The sequence below is a fragment of the Taudactylus pleione genome, unplaced genomic scaffold, assembly GCF_031769625.1.
Source record: "Taudactylus pleione unplaced genomic scaffold, aTauple2 ptg000690l, whole genome shotgun sequence".
NCBI lineage: Eukaryota > Metazoa > Chordata > Amphibia > Anura > Myobatrachidae > Taudactylus > Taudactylus pleione.
Window position 1 is genome coordinate 4,591,376 of NW_028285092.1, and position 19,232 is coordinate 4,610,607.

Genomic DNA, 19,232 nt, shown 5'->3' on the forward strand with positions numbered 1-19,232 from the left:
TATTCCGGATATTCCTTATGTGTTCTTGAATACGTAGTTTAAGAGTTCTTTTCGTCTTTCCAATGAATTTTATGCCACAAGTACACTCCAGAAGGTAGATAATAGAGGTAGAATTCCAGTTCATATGTTGTTTTATTGTGTATTCTTTAGAATTATCTGAATTCATAAAATATCTTCTTTGTGGATGAAGATATTTACATATATTGCAGCTCCCGCATTTATAACTTCCTGTACATTTTGGTAGCATATTATTGTTATTCGATGTAATATCCCATATCATACTTGGGGCTAGTGAGTCCTTAATGCTCCTGGCCTTCCTAAAGACCAACGGGGGTTTAGGTGGAAGAAAATCTTTAAGAATTGGGTCCATCAATAAGATATGCCAGTGTTTATTCAAAGTATTCTTAATTATCTTTTCCTGATCATTATACGTGGTGACAAAGGGGATGAATTTATTATCTCATGTATTTCTCTCCTTATTTTTCAGTAACTCTGATCTTTCCTTTTGGTTAGTTTTCCTTGCTGCTTCCATCAAAAGTTCTTTTGGATAATCCTTCCCCATGAACCTATCTGCATACAACCTTATTTGTTCTTCCGTTGTAACTGGATCACTACAGTTCGCTTGATCGTAGAGAACTGGGAATGTGGTATATTGTCTTTCCATTTCTTTAAATGTCAGCTATTATAATGGAGATAACTGTTTGTGTCGACTTTCTTTATATAGTTCCTAGTCACAATTCTGTTTTCTTCATGCATAAGTATTAGGTCAAGAAATTCAATGGATTCTTCACTGATGTTAAATGTGAAGTTCAAATTCATATTGTTCTTCATAATATAAGTGAAGAACATCTCAAATGACTCCCTTGTTCCATTCCACACAATTAAAATGTCATCAATATAGCTTTTAAATAAAATAATCTGTTCTTTAAAAGGGTTATTGTTATAAATATGATCTCTTTCCCAGCAGCCCATAAATAAATTGGCGAAGCTGGGCGCAAATGTTGTCCCCATTGCCGTGCCACATATCTGCCAATAAAACTACTCTAAGAATTTAAAACAATTATGGTTTAAAATAAACTTCATACGATCATAGATACAATTTCTATGTTCATTATTAATTGTTGCATCAGCCTCCAAAAATTCTTTACATGCATTTATCCCTTTGTCATGCTCAATACATGTGTATAACACCTGGACGTCTATTGTTGCCCATAAGTAATAGCTCTTCCACCTTAGGGATTCTATAATTTGAAGAACGCTTGTAGTGTCCTTTAAGTATGACTCCAGTTCCTTTACATATTTTGATATAAAAATGTCCACGTATTCCGACAGATGTGACTTAAGGGAATCTATTCCCACTATGATGGGTCTTCCCGGAGGTTCTATTAGCGATTTGTGAATCTTCGGAAGGAAATAGAAGATGAGGGTAGTGGGACTAGTCTGGAAAAGGTATTTGAATTCATCTTTCGTTAATATTTCGTTATGAAGTCCATATGCCAGGAGCTTCCTTAGTTCATCTATATAGTCATCCAAGGGGTCCTTACTCAATTTGATATATGACACTTTATCATCTAAGAGTCTATTGGCTTCTTTTATATAATAAGTCCTGTCAATGATCACTAATCCCCCCTTTATCTGCTTGTTTAATAATTATATCTGTATTCTTTTGTAGATTCTTCAATCCTTCCTTCTCTCTATTTGTTGAATTGTGTTTAACTGCTGGATGTACATCATTTTCACAAAGATCTTTCTTAACAAGTTCATAGAACATACTCAGGTAATTGCCTTTAGATTCTAGTGGGTAATACTTTGATTTACATTTGAGTCCAGATTTGGATTCCCTTTCATTAGAATTCATCACTATTGCATTGTCCTTCTTGTGACATTTGTAACAAATTTATTCAAGTCAATAAATGTCTGGAACTTGTTCATACTATTCGTTGGAGCAAAATTCAAGCCTTTACTAAGGAGAGTTAATTCCGGTTTAGTAAGGACATGTTTAGACAAATTAAAAATCCCTTTTTCTTCTGGTCTTATTGTAGGTACCTTCTTTTGTGGCTTCTCCATCCTACCGCCACATTTTCCTCTTTGTCTCTTAGGTTCCTTTTGAGAGGGGATGCTAATCTTGTCATCTCTTTGATGATCTCCCCACACCATGGGGAGATCAACCTTAAGAATAGATTTTCAACATTACAACGCATGGACTCTGGAAGTGACACTGAGAATTTTTTATCTCCGGACACAGAATTCACTATGCAAAATCCAAAGAGAACATTCTTCAAAGAGACGACAAAATTAGCATCCTCTCTCAAAAGGAACCTAAGAGATGAAGAGGAAAATGTGGCGGTAGGAGGGAGAAGCCACAGAAGAAGGTACCTACAATAAGACCAGAAGAAAAAGGGATTTTTAATTTGTCTAAACATGTCCTTACTAAACTGGAAATAACTCTCCTTAGTAAAGGCTTGAATTTTGCTCCAATGAATAGTATGAACAAGTTCCAGACATTTATTGACTTGAATAAATTTGTTAGAAATGTCACACTAAAAAGACATTTTATCAGGAAGGACAAGGCAATAGTGATGAATTCTAATGAAAAGGAATCCAAATCTGGACTCAAATGTAAATCAAAGTATTACCCACTAGAATCTAAAGGCAATCACCTGAGTATGTTCTATGAACTTGTTAAGAAAGATCTTTGTGAAAATGATGTACAACCAGCAGTTAAACCACCAGTCATTTAATGAATAGAGAAGGATTGAAGAATCTACAAAAGAATACCGATATAATTATTAAACAAGCAGATAAAGGGGGGTGATTAGTGATCATGAACAGGACTTATTATATTAAAGAAGCCAATTAACTCTTAGATGATAAAGTGTCATATATCAAATTGAGTAAGGACCCCTTGGATGACTATATAGATGAACTAAGGAAGCTCCTGGTATATAGACTGCATAACAAAATATTAATGAAAGATGAATTCCAATACCTTTTCCAGAGTAGACCCACTACCCTCATCTTCTATTTCCTTCCGAAGATTCACAAATCGCTAATAGAACCTCCGGGAAGACCCATTATAGTGGGAATAGATTCCCTTATGTCACATCTATTGGAATACGTGAACATTTTTTTATCAAAATATGTAAAGGAACTGGAGTCATACTTAAAGCACACTACAAGTGTTCTTCAAATTATAGAATCCCTAAGGTGGAAGAGCTCTTACTTATTGGCAACCATAGACATCCAGGCATTATACACATGTATTGAGCATGACAAAGGGATAAATGCATGTAAAGAATTTTTGGAGGCTGATGCAACAATTAATAATGAACATAGAAATTGTATCTGTGATCTTATGAAGTTTATTTTAAACCATAATTATTTTAAATTTTTAGAGCACTTTTATCGGCAGATGTGGCATGGCAATGGGGACAACATTTGCGCCCAGCTTCGCCAATTTATTTATGGGCTGCTCTGAAAGAGATCATATTTATAACAATAACCCTTTTAAAGAACAGATTATTTTATTTAAAAGCTATATTGATGACATTTTAATTGTGTGGAATGGAACAAGGGAGTCATTTGAGATGTTCTTCACTTATATTATGAAGAACAATATGAATTTGAACTTCACATTTAACATCAGTGAAGAATCCATTGAATTTCTTGACTAATACCAGGAATACCAGGTACTGTAGTTACAAGTAAGTGCACAGTTAAGCATAATCCCTTGAATCCCAAGGTAAAATTCGGAATGAAGATATGAAGGAAGAGCGTCATTCCAAGAATATGGAAAATGGTTATAGAACCGAGACTTTCATTAAATTGAAGGACTTAGAATGGCCACATCTCATACATGCTTGGATAATTTTTGAAGTGGAAGAATGATAATCTCCTGATTTTTATACTGCTCTTAAGATAATTTTATTTATATATATTCTTATACAGTTTTTTATACAGTATAATATTGGGTTTTTGTGTGCTTTAAATATTATGATTCAGGACATCTGCTGTGATCACTATGCCTTTTTATGAAACTGCGTGAATATTTTTTTTTTTTTGATTAGTTAGTACCCCCCTTTTTTTGAATGGAAAATATCCTTTTGGTACAATTAGTCTTATAACTGTGGATTATCCTGATGTATGTTTATACATATGCACATTAACACATTTAGTAATACATGTGTGTGTCAACATTGTTTAATTGATTAGCCATATAAATTTATAAGCTGCCTATGTGTCTATATAGTTGAAAGACAATATGGGTCTTTCTTTTACTAGGATAGTTGCTTATTAATATCCTAATCCTTCTTTTTCTTTTAGAGATGTATTTTATTGAACATTTACTCTTTAATTACAATGCCTGGAGTTGCATAGGTTGCTACATGAGACCCAGAGATTCAAATATGGCGACCGTGTGCTGGACAAACTGTTTGTAAGGATCCATAAAGATGGCCGCCATTACAAGACAGCGTATCTGTTTCAATAGAATCCATAAAGATGGCCACCACCAGGAAGCACCACGCATGCGCGGGAGTAGAAGGATTGGAAGCCAGGATGGGTGGAAGCACTGGAGACCAGGCGCGGAAATGCCAACACTAAGTACGGGTGCACGTACTTCTACAGTGTAATCAGCGTCCCTGGACGTGTCACGCTATGATGAGGACTGTATGTCAGGGCTGAAGAAGCCGGACTTTCAGACTCAGATCCAGGGCAGAAATGACGTTAGCCCATTGACATTGCTATTCTATTTAGTTTATTTATTGTATTTGATAATTCCAAAACTATAAATTGACAATCTTTCAGGACTGATGGACATAATGTTATTATAGATCATATGTATTCATTTCAATATGCAAGCAATAATAATGATCGAAATCACTTACAGGAAGTGAGGTCATAATAAGTGCCAATTGTTCCTATTAGTGGGGTTTATAAGCCGGAGGGCATTAACAGCTAGGTATCCCCTTGATGAAGTCATAGGTTGACGAAAAGCGTTGGGAAGCTGACTACAATTCATCTCCATGAACTCTTCAATTTGTCTTACCTAAGATAAGCATATTGCTGTTCTCTCCTCTTTTTTATCTCTAGAACCATTATTACCTTGTTATATATTCTTAAGTACTTCATTTATGTTTTTTTATTACTTTAGGTGTCATGTCTGTGAATTAAATTATATATATTTTTTTATCAATTATGTATTACCTTTTATTTTAGTTAAGGTATTTCCTTGGGTTTATTATTTAATTACTAAACAACTTTTTAAGCACACATATATCCACTTGTTTTTTAATTATTTGTTAATGGTTGGAGGCCAGCATATAATTATTTACGTATTTATTCACTCAGCACTTTATGCACTTATATTTGCACTTATTTATGAGCTTGTGTTCATGATTGATTCAACTAGGAAACACTATATATGAATTATTAAGTATTTTATGTATTTATTGAAATATTTAAATAATGTGTACAAAGCACTTTTGTCACTCACCTTTCAACCTCTGTGTACACTATTCTAATTTTCAGTTATGGCGGTTAGCCACCACCATTCTTTTTGTTGATAAGAGCTGACACTTATTATTATTGAGGAGTGCAATACACTGAGATCTACTATAAATATTATTATATATACCTGAAAGGGATACAAGGGTGTTAATTTTTCTCCTGTTGGCGCTGGGAACATCTACAATATCAAAGGAATATATTTGTTGGAATGCCCATGTGGGCTACAATTTGTAGGTCAAATGAAAAGAAGGTTCAATACCAGATTGGCCGAACATATTTATAATATAAAAAGAGACCTAAAAACACATAGTGTCTCGAATCACTTCTTAGAAGTTCATAACAAGAACCCAGAAGGTTTGAAGTTTACAGTAATCCAGAAAATACACAGACATTGGAGAGGTGGAAATGTAGTGAAGAATCTAAAAATGGTTGAGACAAAATGAACTGAAGACCCTACAACCTCATGGTCTTAATATAGATATTGAATTTAATGCTTTATTATGATTTTTTAACACACACTTATTTTACTATTTATGTGGCACCTTTATTATATATGAAAAAATTATTTTATTAAAATATCTTTACAATAACCTACCAATAGAGAGAATGGAAGGTAAACACATCGATACCACATTTTTATAATAATTTCCGGTCATTAACTTCTGGTTTTTAACAAAATTGAATAAAGTTGCTTAGGTATTTAAACCCCTTCTAAATGGATCTGATGCTATCCTTGACAAAGTGCCTGAAGGCACGAAATGCATTGGTGGCATTTACTCATCCAAACACTGGACACTCCAGCTATATGGCCGTTCACTCTGCCCGCCGCCACCCGTGTGACATCATCATACATGGCTGCAATTGGTGGCGTGCCAAAATACACATGGGGAGCTACAGCTGAGGCTAGGACTCTAAGCACTGGCTTCCCCATCAGCCCGAACCTGCCTGACAAGACATCAGGAAGGCAGAGACTGGAAAGGTAGGCAGTCAGGGTATTACAACAATGGGACAGCAGTAACTGTGTTTTGGAATCCAATAAGCAATTACTCAAAGAGGAGCTATAAACATGTTTATATTAACCCATCATAAGTTTTTCCTTACAGGTGCCACATTAATAATATTTTCTTAACATTTTACATATCTTAATAATAGCGCTAATTTTTTATCAAAGTCTATACATTATTTATATTGAGCTGCTTTATAATCACACAATTCAGCGCGGTAGTTGCAATTTTTACATATTCCCCCTTAAGTGTTATTTTAGATGAATGTGCCCCAACAGGCATTAAATAAATATAGTATTTGCGGTATTGTGAAAATAAGTCTTATCCCCTATAAACATACATCATTATTTCACAACATACACACACCTCCCACAATGCTTCCTAGCAACCATCTTGAATTTTCTTTCTCTTTCTCTCTCTCTCTGTAATTATCTCTGTATATCTTATATTGTATTTGACTAATACTGTTTTATGATATACTATACTGTATGCGGACTATGAGCATCAATTTGATTATATCAATACACTTTTACTTTAGTACATCTGGTGTGCAATGTTTTATTGAAATTTAACTATCCTAAAGATTTAAAGATTCCTGGGTAAATCTTTGCAAGATAAGATAATACTTATGATCTGTTAGTATATAATAAAAATGGAATATTTGCTTTAGACATTAATAGGGGTATTCAATATGGGAGCGAAAACATCGTTTTTGCATTAATATCGCACCTATGACGTCATTATCGCAGGTTTTAGTTTTACACTGTATTCAATTTCAAAGACTTTTCACAGGTTCGAAAAGTCTTTGAAAAAAAATGGGGATAACTTTTCACCACTGAATAGGTGGCGAAAAAAAGTGCAGAATTGGGGTTTAGGGGTGCAGGCTTAAAAAAAATAGCCTGCACCCCTGGGAATGACATTTAAAAGATAACTGTGTCAAAAAAAGTTTTTAAAAAAATAGGGACACCCCAAAAAATTATTGAAAAAATTGGGGTGAAAAAAAAAATGGGGAAAAATTGTTTAACAATAGGGAAATAGGTTCAGGGCTATTCTGCAAGTATGCGTCAGGTGTTTTCTAGAATAGATTTATAGCGGCAGGTGCACAAATGCAGAATTTTTAAAAACTTTCTTTAGGGACATCAAAATATGCTAGTACCCATTTTCATGTACCCCAAATTTGATGGGACCACTTAAAAAAATGAAAAATATAACCTAAGTGCTCTTCTGCAACACTTCTTCAATGTCGGGAAAAAAACACCTGCTGCGGCTATTTAAATCCCCGACTTTCATTTGCAGGCTAAAACAGGGGTTCCCATAGTGATCCCCCATGTTTTTACAACTTTAGGGGGGGTCCTACAATTTTTTTAAGGAAAATTTCATAACTTTACGCAAATCCCACTTCGCATGCTCCTGTTTTCGTTACTTTTATATTGAATACGGGGATAAGCGGGCGCGCGCCCGATACTTTATTCCAGGTAAAATCTCCGATATGAAACGTAAACTTCGACAGCGAAGTTTACGTTTCATATTGAATTCCTCTCATTAGATTAAAGCAAGCAGCAATGGTACAAACAAACAAACAAAGGAAATAAACTAAAAAAAAAACATAACAGTGACACTTTAGGTCATTGATACCGCAGTGTAATATTTAAAATTAGTACAAATTGATGTTTGTGCTGTACCCCACTTCGTTTGTTGATATGGAGAATGATCAGTTGAGCGGAAAGCAGGAACCACATACTAGAGCAGGAGATGCTGCCAGTGCCACCAGTTATGACGATACTAGTCTGTCTACGTCATCTACTAAAGCCAATACTCAAGGGCATAGAGGGCATAAATCAGGGCATCCAAAATCAAATAAGCAATCTTTTATGTTGGTAAAGAAAAAAACTTCAAAGGTAAAGTTAGCTGCAGCAAGACATAAAATTGGCAATATGCCTTTACTTATGACTGGTGGTTCTGCCTTTTATGATGATGTAAGCACAAGTAAAAACATGCTGACATAGAAATCGAGGATGCTTCTATGGAAGTGCACCAGGGTGAGGAGGATATTTGAGTAACTGACACTAATAAGGATGTTGATGATGTTGTTTGTGTAAATCAGGCACCAGTGGAAGAAACAATTGTTGCTCATGATAAGGAAAAGCCCATTGTCATGCCAGGACATAAGACAAAAAAATCCACTTTTAATGTGTGGAATTAATTCTACTCAAATCCGGACAACAATTGTCAAGCATCTGGACCCTTTGTAAAGCCAGAGTAAGTAGAGCTAGGGACCTTAAACATCTAGGAACATCTTCCCTGTTACAGCATCCATCCAAAAAGTTTTTGTAAAATTCAGAAACTTTGGCTAAAAAAGTAACAAAAATCAGTCCTGCATCAGCTAGCTCCCTTCTCTCTGCTAGATTCAAGCACCTGCCATATTCACCACCAACGCCTTCATCAGGAATATCCTCAATCATGAAGCGATTGGTTTGTTGGGGCCCCCACATGACAGCATCTCTAGGTGCACAAACTGGCTTTACAGAGGCAAGATGTTGTTACCATCATCAGTAGATTCCTCTCCCTCATCAGTGTGTACATCATCTTTCTTCACACAATATTATTTCCACCCCACTGGAATCCACAATTATAGAATCTTCTCTAATTTTTGGACATAATTGGCGGTAAAGGTCTTCATGTGGAATTTGAAGTTCATTTTGATGAACAATATCTTTTTTCACATTTTGAGGAAATAGCCTACTATGCCAATCGCTGACAAGGTTCTCGGCTGTGCTGAAAACTCTTTCTGAGTAACACACAGGAGTGTGGGTAGCTCAAGTAAACCAAAGTCAGTTTTGGCAAGGGCCTTGAAATTGCCTTTTATTCCTGCTAGTAGTCAAACGGACTGTCTAAAATGCCTATTTTGATGCTATCATTAAAAATAGTTCTCAACAATTCTTTGAATGGTGACCATATCAGATGGAGTCATGGTAGAGGTCTCATTAATTTAATTGTAGGCAATTCTTTTAGACCCAACCAAATGTAAAAACTTGGTTGTGTTGACTCATCTGCATCACCAGTGGGTCTCTTGGGAAGTTTCATGTTTCCTGCACTTGCTGGAGAAACTGAAGGAGCCATCAGTGCATCACATGCCACTTTAGCAGACAATTTGCTTACCAACATGTCTTTATATCTCTTCAGATCTGTTTCTGTTAGGAAAAAGACATAATGTATGACTTAAACCTAGGATCGAGCAAGGTCGCCAAATTGTATTGATCCGATTGGAAGGTCCTGACAACCCTTGGATTCTGGTGAAGCGAATAAAGGACTTGAGCTACAAGTCCAATGTACTTTGCAGAATCACTTTGTTTCAGCTCCTCCTTCAGTTTTTCAGGTTGCTTTTCCAACAGTCTAATTAGGGGAATTACCTGACTCAAGCTGGCAGTATCTGAACTCACTTCACAGGTGACTACTTCGAAGGGTTTCAGCATTTTGCACAATACGGAAAGTTTTTTTCACAGAGCTTGAGTAAGGTACCTCCTCTTCCTATGTCATACTTCACTGTGTAGCTTTGGATGGCTTTTTGCTGTTCCTTCATCTGCTAAAGCACATAAAGGTTGGGGTTCCATCCTGTTACTACCTCTTGGTTAAGATGGTGGCAGGGAAAATTAAACTGTTCTTGCAGGTGCTGCAATCTTCTATATGCAGCTGCTGAATGCCAAAAATGTCCCGAAATTTTCAGGGCATCAGCCAGCATCTCGTGCACCACCCTGTCATTTTTAAAAAATTCTACACCATGAATTTATTGTGTGTGCAAAACATCGGACATGTTCAAAATCACCCAGCTGTAATGCTCTCACGATATTTGTAGCATTGTCAGAAATCACAAATCCAAAGGAGAGTCCAAGCAGGGTAAGCCATTTTGCAATAATTTTTTAGTTTTTCTAAGAGGTTGACACTGGTACTCCTCTTAGTGAAGCCAGGGATACAGAGAGTAGCCTTCCTCTGAATGAGCTGGTGTTTGTTAGATGCTGCTGCTACAGGCAATAAACCAACTCATTGGGCTGTCATAGTCATGTAATCTTTAGTTTGCCCTCTTCTGCTTGTCCACATTTCTGTGGTTAAGTGGACATTGGGTACAATGGCATTTTGGAGGACAATAATTAAATTTTTTTAATGTCCCCATAAAGGCTGGGAATTGCTTTTCTAGTGAAGTAGAAGATGGGATTTGGTAGTGGGGACATAGGACCTCAATTGACTCTGTAAAACCAACTGCATTAATGGTGCATATTGTTATTCTAACTCAATCAGCATGACAGAGTGATCTACAGCCTTGTCCTCATCAACACTGGTCCTTTTGTGGCAGGGCTGAGATGCAGTGGAAATTATGTTTTTGGGATTAAGGGCCTGATTCAGACCCGCTCGTTAAGCTTTTCCAGGTGCTTATTAACTGATAGCCCTGGGTGCGGTCCTGTCTCTTTAAGGCAGGACCCAGTTTCATGTTTAAAATGTATGCAAGCTTGAGCCCAAGATGGCAGATCAAGTTCATTTATCTGAGAATCAGTGTAGGGACTGGCTAGATGGGAATGACCGTGAAGCGGTGGCCAGCTTAACAAATTATTGCAATATTTTGGAACCAACATTCCCTATGTTCAAAGGAGTTGCAGTTTGAAAAGCATGTGAGTGCCGAGTTTGTATGATATTTTTTATGTAGATGGTGTGGTCACATACCAAGGGCACCCCAGATTGTCGAGTGCCGTGGATTGAGCCTGTCGTATATATATAAAATAATTCAAGCAAGGGGGCATCAGCCAAAATTTTGCCTAGGGCACCGAATTGGCTAGGGCCGGCTCTGCCAGAACCCACCACCCAGGGGTGCAGGGGATAGCCCCAGGCTATCAGCCTAGGCCTGTGGTGCCCTGGAGAGGGGAACCCCTTTATTGGGGGAGGCACCTCCCCAGGGATCCCTGGGCTGACTAGCGGTAAGGGGTATTGCTTTGCCCAGGGAAACCAGTGAAAGGTTTTTCCTGGCTGCGGCATTACCCCCTCCACTAAAAAGAGTCCGGTGCTGGTGATGGAAATTACAGGGGACCCCTACTTGTTATGTCCCCTGTTTTTCCACAACCAGGACCGGCTCAGCAAAGCCCCATGCTGGTACTTAATATATAGAGGCCCCCTATGCATTTTGGTCCCTTTATTTTTAGAACCAGGACAGGCTGTACAGAGCCCGGGGCTGCTTATGCTTCTATGGGAGGGGGTGCATGTCATTTAAAAAAAAACACAACATATTTTCATATATACACATAGAAACATATGTATCTCATGGATATGTGCATGTTTCTGTGCTACTCTGACCTGTTCAGGATAAACTCGCTATCCTGAAGCTGGTCTATTATTTGGTGTGTTTTGGTAATCTTTTTTTGGCAAGTCTGAAACTCGCGCCATATTACATTAGGTGAGTTGTATGTTTTAAATGGGAAAACATCTGGATGCGAATTTGTACATGGTGATTTTTAGTGACGGCAAATTTTTTTTTAGTTTTAATGAACTGATATCCTATTAGATGGGTGAGTTGCAAAAAGTGTGAGTTTACCGCAAAGCTCGCAATTTCCAAAAACAGACACCCTATTACATTTGGCCCTTTATCTTTGACACTGTAAAAACCTAGAATAGACCATTTGTTCCATATGGACTGGCTAGAAATGTCCATTAACAAGAAAAGTACAGTAGAAAAGTGTTTTGACACTTGGCTTCAACATATCCACACTCTTGAATCTTCTGTGAAATATTCTCTCCGTTTAGCAGTCAATCTGACTTCTTAGTATAATTTGAAATCATGTGAGAAAGTCACCGTTTTAAATATTTAATGATTATTGTGTATTGTGTGATATGTTTTCACTATATAATGTAGGAAAGTTTTGGAATAATAGTCCAATTCCCTTCTATTGTTATGTGATTCATGTGTGGATCCCTCACTCCCAAACTATGTGTTTGTACTAGAGAGAGTACTTAATTTTACATTTTTGTATAATGTTATTATGACCTTCAGTTGGATTGGGGGTCCCTCTCCTGGGTAGAAGGACTCCTTTCTTACACACACAGCAGCCGGGAAGCAGTACACCAGTCTGGATGCGAGTACAAGCTGGTCGGCGCCAGTCTTTATTGTACAATGTCAGAAATTACATAAAGAAAACATAAACATAAATCCTAGCCCTGTCTGGGCTCTAACTTTACAAGTGATTTCCCTCACTTCAAGAACCTGGCAGGGCCTAATACCCTCACCAACAACAAAAGCACAGCATAGTCCTCACAGCTAAGTTTCCCAGGGTCTCTGAGCAGACTCCCTGTCTGCTCACCCAGGTGAGACCCTCAGCCCCAAACAAACCAAGCATTTCTTAGCCATCTCCAGCTGCAAGCCCTAATGAGCCTGTTACCAGGCTGAAAGGCCCAAAACCTGGAGTGGGCATGGGTGGAGCTCTCCCTCTCACCCACAACTCCCAGGACCCAAACCGGCTTTTCAAAAAGCCGAGACTCAAGCCTGCTACACTGCAGACTTTCTCCTGGGGATTTAACACACATAGGACAGGAATCTAGAACAAACGTCCCTGCCACAGACCACTTTACAAGTGATCCTATCACATTATATATACTCTTATTTTGTTTATTGACATATTCTCTGTATATTTTGTGCAGTTCCATAATAAAGTATTTTGAAAAAAAGTTATTCAGCGATCCTTGGGATTCTTCAACTTTTACAGACAAATTATCAGGAATTATTCAACGATACTTACCAGGAAGTCATATAATTCCAATGATTGGCCTCCTAAAGCTAAAAACATGTTTTCTCAACTAAAACAACTTTTACATCAACACCAAATCTAAACCAACCAAGCACTAATTAGCCTGTCTTCTTAGAAGTGATGTCCCTGACAGTTGGAGTTAGGGCTGTTCTCCCTCAAAAAGTGGTACCCCTCTAGGTTCTCCTCCCGCAAGTTTTTAGTTTCTGATAAGAACTATGCTGTTGGGGACAAGGAATTTTTAGTGATTAATCTTGCTTTATAGGAGTGGCAGCATCTATAGGAGTGGCAGCATCTGTTAAAAGGAGCAAAATTCCCTGTTTACAGATGTGTCCACATACATCTTACCTGCGCTACAAGTCTCGTTAAACATAACACACAAGCACTGTGCAACTCAGATGCACTGAGCAGAGGTGCTGGGCTCGGGTGGAAGGGGGCATGAGCTATTTGCGGGAGGTGTGGCCATGCCCCTTAGGATAAAGAATAGAAAAAATAATTATTTGCGGTGCCACTTAGCAGCACTGCGCGCAAGATAGAGGGGCACTGTGAGCCCCCCAGCGATCAGTGTGATCGCTCCCCCTATGGCATGTGCTGAGCTGCTGTGAATAAAGAGTGAAGGGGGGTTGAGTGTCTTTTTGTGCAACTTTTATCTTCAAATGCAATTTTCCCCACCAGCAGCAAGAAAATAGCTGGGTGTATCTGTATATTCTGTGTGAGACTGTGGGTGTATTTGCATGTGAAATGCTACGTTACAGTGTCAGTGACTGTGACACTTTAACGTTGCATTTTGCATGCAGATACACACGCAGTTGCATACAGAATATAGGCATACCACATATAATTTATACATCAGAAGCTGCATTTGTGTCCTATTCACATTGCTTTGTGAATAAGACGCATTTGAAGGTAAAAACTCACACGAAAAGGCACTTGGTGCTACTGGGAAATGCGCAAGGAAGTAGGATGTATGTAGACACATATGTAGGTCTCCACTGACCATAAAAATCCGCTGCACCTTCAAACAGTTCACTGTTTGCTTTGAACTATTGCCAGGCCAGATGGTCGTTGTTCTTCAACCATTTTAATCTTGTCATCACATATTGTGCTGGAAACAAACATATCAAGGCTAATGCATTGCTTCACGCATTCTGTACCACTGAAGAAGTTCTTTGCAAGAATAAACCTATTCTGAATTCAGTTTGCTATATTACTGTTAAAAATAAAGTTAAAATATGCACTGAAAGTAATTGGTTTTACCTGAGCTTTGTCCAAAACTACTCCCATTGGCACATGCATAACATTTTGCTGGGTTTGTACGGGTAAAGAAGACTTTGAACCTGATTCAAAGGAACTTCTGTTGGCTGTCAGTGCATCTTGAAGTAAAACATTTTGTAGCAGATTGCTCTATTTCTGTTCAGCATGAAATACAAACTCAGGGGCAGCAGTGGCTCTGTTGCAGGGAGGTGATGGCAGCTACTACTTCTGATGGCAGCTACTACTGTAGGTGGCTTGTGAGTGCTGCTCTGTTTAAAATATAAAGGCACAGGTGCACCAAACTGTGACATCACTTTGGCGTAACGCCTCCCTACATAAGGAAGTATTTGGGCACTATTCAGTGCCAGAGTTTTAGGCTCACATCCTGAACTCCAGCATCTGTTGTGCTAGAACCCTTGCATACTTACCTGTGTTCTGATTTAGTCCATTTGACTATTCTCCTTACCAGCTCCACTGGCACTGCTTCTTGATATTTCGAGGTTCTGAATGTCACAATTCTGGGTCTTAACATTTCTGATATACTCTTGTCATGGGGTTCCAATTGCTCCAAGTCCAAGCTTCTGAATTACCTGCACCTTATAGACAATTAAATGATGTTTTCAATAGACCTTGGGACCAGTTACGTCACAAGGGGGGTGTGCAGGCTCCCCTTCAGTGACAGGAGCTGGATGCTGCACTGTAGCATTAAGTGCAGCACTCGGCTCCTGTCACAGTGGGAAAGCTGGCACTGCCCACACCTCTGGCACCCCCCACCACACCATTGATGAGTTTAACCATGGGCCGGGGAGTCGGGGACTGGATTTGGGTCGCAAGGTCATGCCCCCTTTCCTGAGGCTACACCCCTCCACTCAAGGCCACGTCCCCTTTTCGGCAGTGGAGTGGATTGCAGTCCCTCCCTATGGTGACACCCGGTACGGGGAGGGATGCCACTGCTTGGGACTGTACCATCGATCCAAATCCTGACAAGATATCAACCGGTTTGTGTCCTATTGTGCCATCTTTGTCCAGCACAGGAACTCCAGTTACTCAAGTCATCAATTCTGTATCATGCTAAGCCCCATCCTAAGTGTCCAGTGGCCACTTGTGAATGGAGGGGTACTGTCACAAATCTGGGTCGTAGCATTTCTGATATACTCAGACACTCCTTTATTGCTGTCTCCAGGCCTATGCAGAAACATTCCATTGCAATTACCTGATGCAGCTCAGCAGTGCTCACCTGATCCTCTACTTCAATGGGGATAGACTGTCTGGTATTAAAATCTTCATCTGGAGTGAGCACATTGCCTGCACAATGTGTTCCTTTCCCAGGATAGTTCTAGGCTTCAGATTTACTCATTGTATCCTGATATCATGTCTCCTGTGATTTCCTTTGCTATTTTGTGGACGACTCGCTGGTTACCATCCTCAGCTATTTCTGCCAGTGATGCAACTTCCACGCTGCATTCAGAATTATCCATTTGCTATTGTTACCTGCATTCTATCTGCTATACTACAGTTTCCACACTGCCATGCTCCATACAGACCTGCTGGTAGTACATCTCTGTGGACTCAACTCTATAGCAGTGCTGCTAGGACAGTGCATCCAGGTTATTTGGTTATACTATTGAGTTGACCCTGTATTGGTTTTCCTGTGCTGTGTGTTATTTTCTTGGGCTGGAGAAGAGAAGGGTGCTCACTATAGGGCTAGGGTTCAATGTGCAGTATACGGTCTGTACACCAAGGTCTCCAGTAAGCTGTATTACTTATCCTGATTCTCAGTTTCTGAGTTCTTCACTGGGTTCCATTTCCAGGTCTTGTATCAGAGCAGAGTTGCAGATTCCTCAAGCTCTACTCTGACTACATTAGACTCCAATTCCTGGCCTAAGTTCTGAGTTCCAATCTACCAGTACTATATTGTTCTGAGTTCCAGAGGTCACCTTTGTCCCTGGAGTGTATCCCTGGTCTTGCTGGCCTTCACAGGTCATAGGCGAGGAATCGCCCAGTGTATCTGGTCTGTTCACTCCGGTTCCAGTTCAGTGTCTATGCATATAACAGGTCTGTGGTTCCTTCACCGTCAATAGTCTACCTACACTCCTGTTTATACTCATGCACAAGAACTTGATTCATCTGCAAGGGTCTAAAGCAGGATCTACAGAATACCAAGACTGTGACACTCACTTTCTCCTGACATGATTCTGCTTGTGCCCTGGTACCAAATTGTCTGGTTCTGACCTGTTCCTGATGACTCCGTTTCAGTATGCCTCACAACAACCAGTCTTAGAGGTGAATTTACTAAGAATCGAGTTTGGGTGAGTTTGCAAACTCTGAAGAGTTTGGGCTTTTTTTTCCCACTCACAAATTTTCTAATGTAAAACTCAGGAGAGAAATCTCCTTTGCTACGGGTAAATACTGAAGAGTTAGAAAACTCTCTTCAATTCACCAGCGGCTAAACTCGAGAACCTTTTCACTAGTGAAGATAGGATTCGGGAATTTACCAAGCAGAGAGTTTCTAAACTCTCATGAGAAGGGACAACTCTCCTGTAAAAACTCGGGAGAAAAATTCACCTGCCTGTAATCTGTGAGTTTAACAGAAACATTCACAGATCACTAAGATCCATGTATGTTTCTGCCTGGAAATAGGTTAAACATGGGTTAAATGTTAAAAAAAAAAATGACATAGAGTCTCCCCCAAAAGCTTAACCAGCAACGGACTTGCCAGCCAGTCCTAGTTTCTAAAATTACGGGGAACAAAATGAGTAGGGTTCCACTGTAATTTAGAAACCAACACCAGGCTGCAGGGCCAGTCCTGGTTTTATTTATAGCGGGGAAAAATTGTGTAGGGTTCCCCCTATAATTAAAACCAGCACCGGACCCAAAATGGCTAGGTTGTAATGCCACAGCCCAGGGAGACCCTATTACCGGGGCTCCAGGGCCTATGTAATTTTTTTAACATTTAACCCATTTTTTTACAGCTACAACACAAGCAGCTTACACATATCTCACTGATATGTGCAGGCTGCTTCCTCGGGAGAGTTAGCCAGAGAGAAAAATCTCGGGTGAGTAATCTCCTGCAAAACGTGCTGCTCGGGGGAGATATCTCATTCTGCTTCACCATCGGACATCTCACTCTCAGCTAAACTCACATCTTGGTAAATTGAGAGTTTCAGGAGCCTCAAATCACCTGAGTTTTTTTCGAAGCTAATCAAGTTAAAAAAAAAAGCAAACTAGTCCAGAATCGATTCTTAGTAAATGTACCCCTTAATGTTAGTCTTCGTATCCACCAGCCCATACACGGAAACCCAGAGGCCCACGACCTGCATATCAGGTGCAGCAAAGCCCAAACCCCCTTGCAGGTGTCACTGGTGAAAGTTAATGATACTGTATGTTAGACTCCATGGGGTAAATATACTAAAGTGAGTTGTTAGAAGTGTAGATGTTGTCCATACCAACCAATCAGATTCTAGCTAATATCTTCTAGAAGGTGCTAGTTAAGTGTTAAGTAGAATCTTATTGGTTGCTATGGACAACATCTCCACTTCTAAAAACTGTCACTGTAGTAAATATACTCCACGTCTCTGTTTTGGGTCCACGCCATTTTTATTTGTATGATCAGCATCCATATCATCCAAGCGAGAGTTGTGACACATTATTAGGGTTTCTGTGCCATATTCTGTGTAAGAAGTGCCGGTTCTGCTATAATAGTACACTGTTAATAGGAACAATAGATGCGGGGACCCAGTTCATAGAGAGGAAAATGTTTTAAGGCCCACATTCATGGGCATATGGCTGACTATTGTGTTTAGATATAGATAAATATGGGCACCAACTTTCTTAATATGAGACTGGTGTGAAAGGGTTGTGAGGTTAAATAAGGACACAGGTTCAAAGTTTTTGTTTAATGGTTAGGCAGCAGAGAATTACCCAGGGCAAATAGGAGATAGGTACTAGAGAGACAAAGATCAATGACTTTGCAGTATAAGTAGAAATATTATGTGGGTGAAGATATGGTAAAATGAGATATCAGATGGATAAAAGTTGATTGGCTTTGGTTTTAATAACAGTATAGCATACAGATGTGTATACAGACATCTTACTTCCTTGCGCATTAAACAGCCCTTTCAGTCATGCCATACCTTGGCGTGATTCGGTAGTGTTTTAGATATGCAGCATGCCTATATAGATTATTAGAAGGCCACAGTTGTGGCCTTATATTAAGGCTGCATCTAAAAAACTGCAATTCTCCCATAGATAATTCTGGAGGGGGGGGCATGGTGTTTAAGGGGCTACACCTCAAAAGCTATTAGAGGTACCATGCTGAAATTTGGCAGGGATGGGTAGAACTGTCGCTTGATGCTGCATGCCAAATTTCTGGGCAAAAACATAAAAAATTTAGGATTTGGGAGTAATATAAAGTACCAACTGTCATTTTTTTCTGACAATCTCCATTAGGACCACTTTTCTGCTGTTCTCTATGATTTTTTGGGGGGAAAGCATAACTCAGGGTAGGGGGCAAATTTAGACTTGGAGTTTGTTTTATTAGGTAGCTATTGTGCCAGGGTATGTGCTTTTGGGGTTCAGGTAAATTAGAAAGTTACAGTTTTAAACTATTACCTCAAGAATGTGCCATTGAATAGATAAGAAATTTCAAATTGTTGCGCATCCACAGTAGGAGCCTCCACCACTCACT

General features: G+C 39.1%; 1 protein-coding gene across 2 annotated transcripts in view; it reads right to left on the reverse strand.

Moving 5' to 3' along the window:
• Positions 1-19,232, reverse strand: part of LOC148477771 (uncharacterized) — a 147,254-nt gene that overhangs the window by 31,860 nt on the left and 96,162 nt on the right. The window lies entirely within an intron of this gene.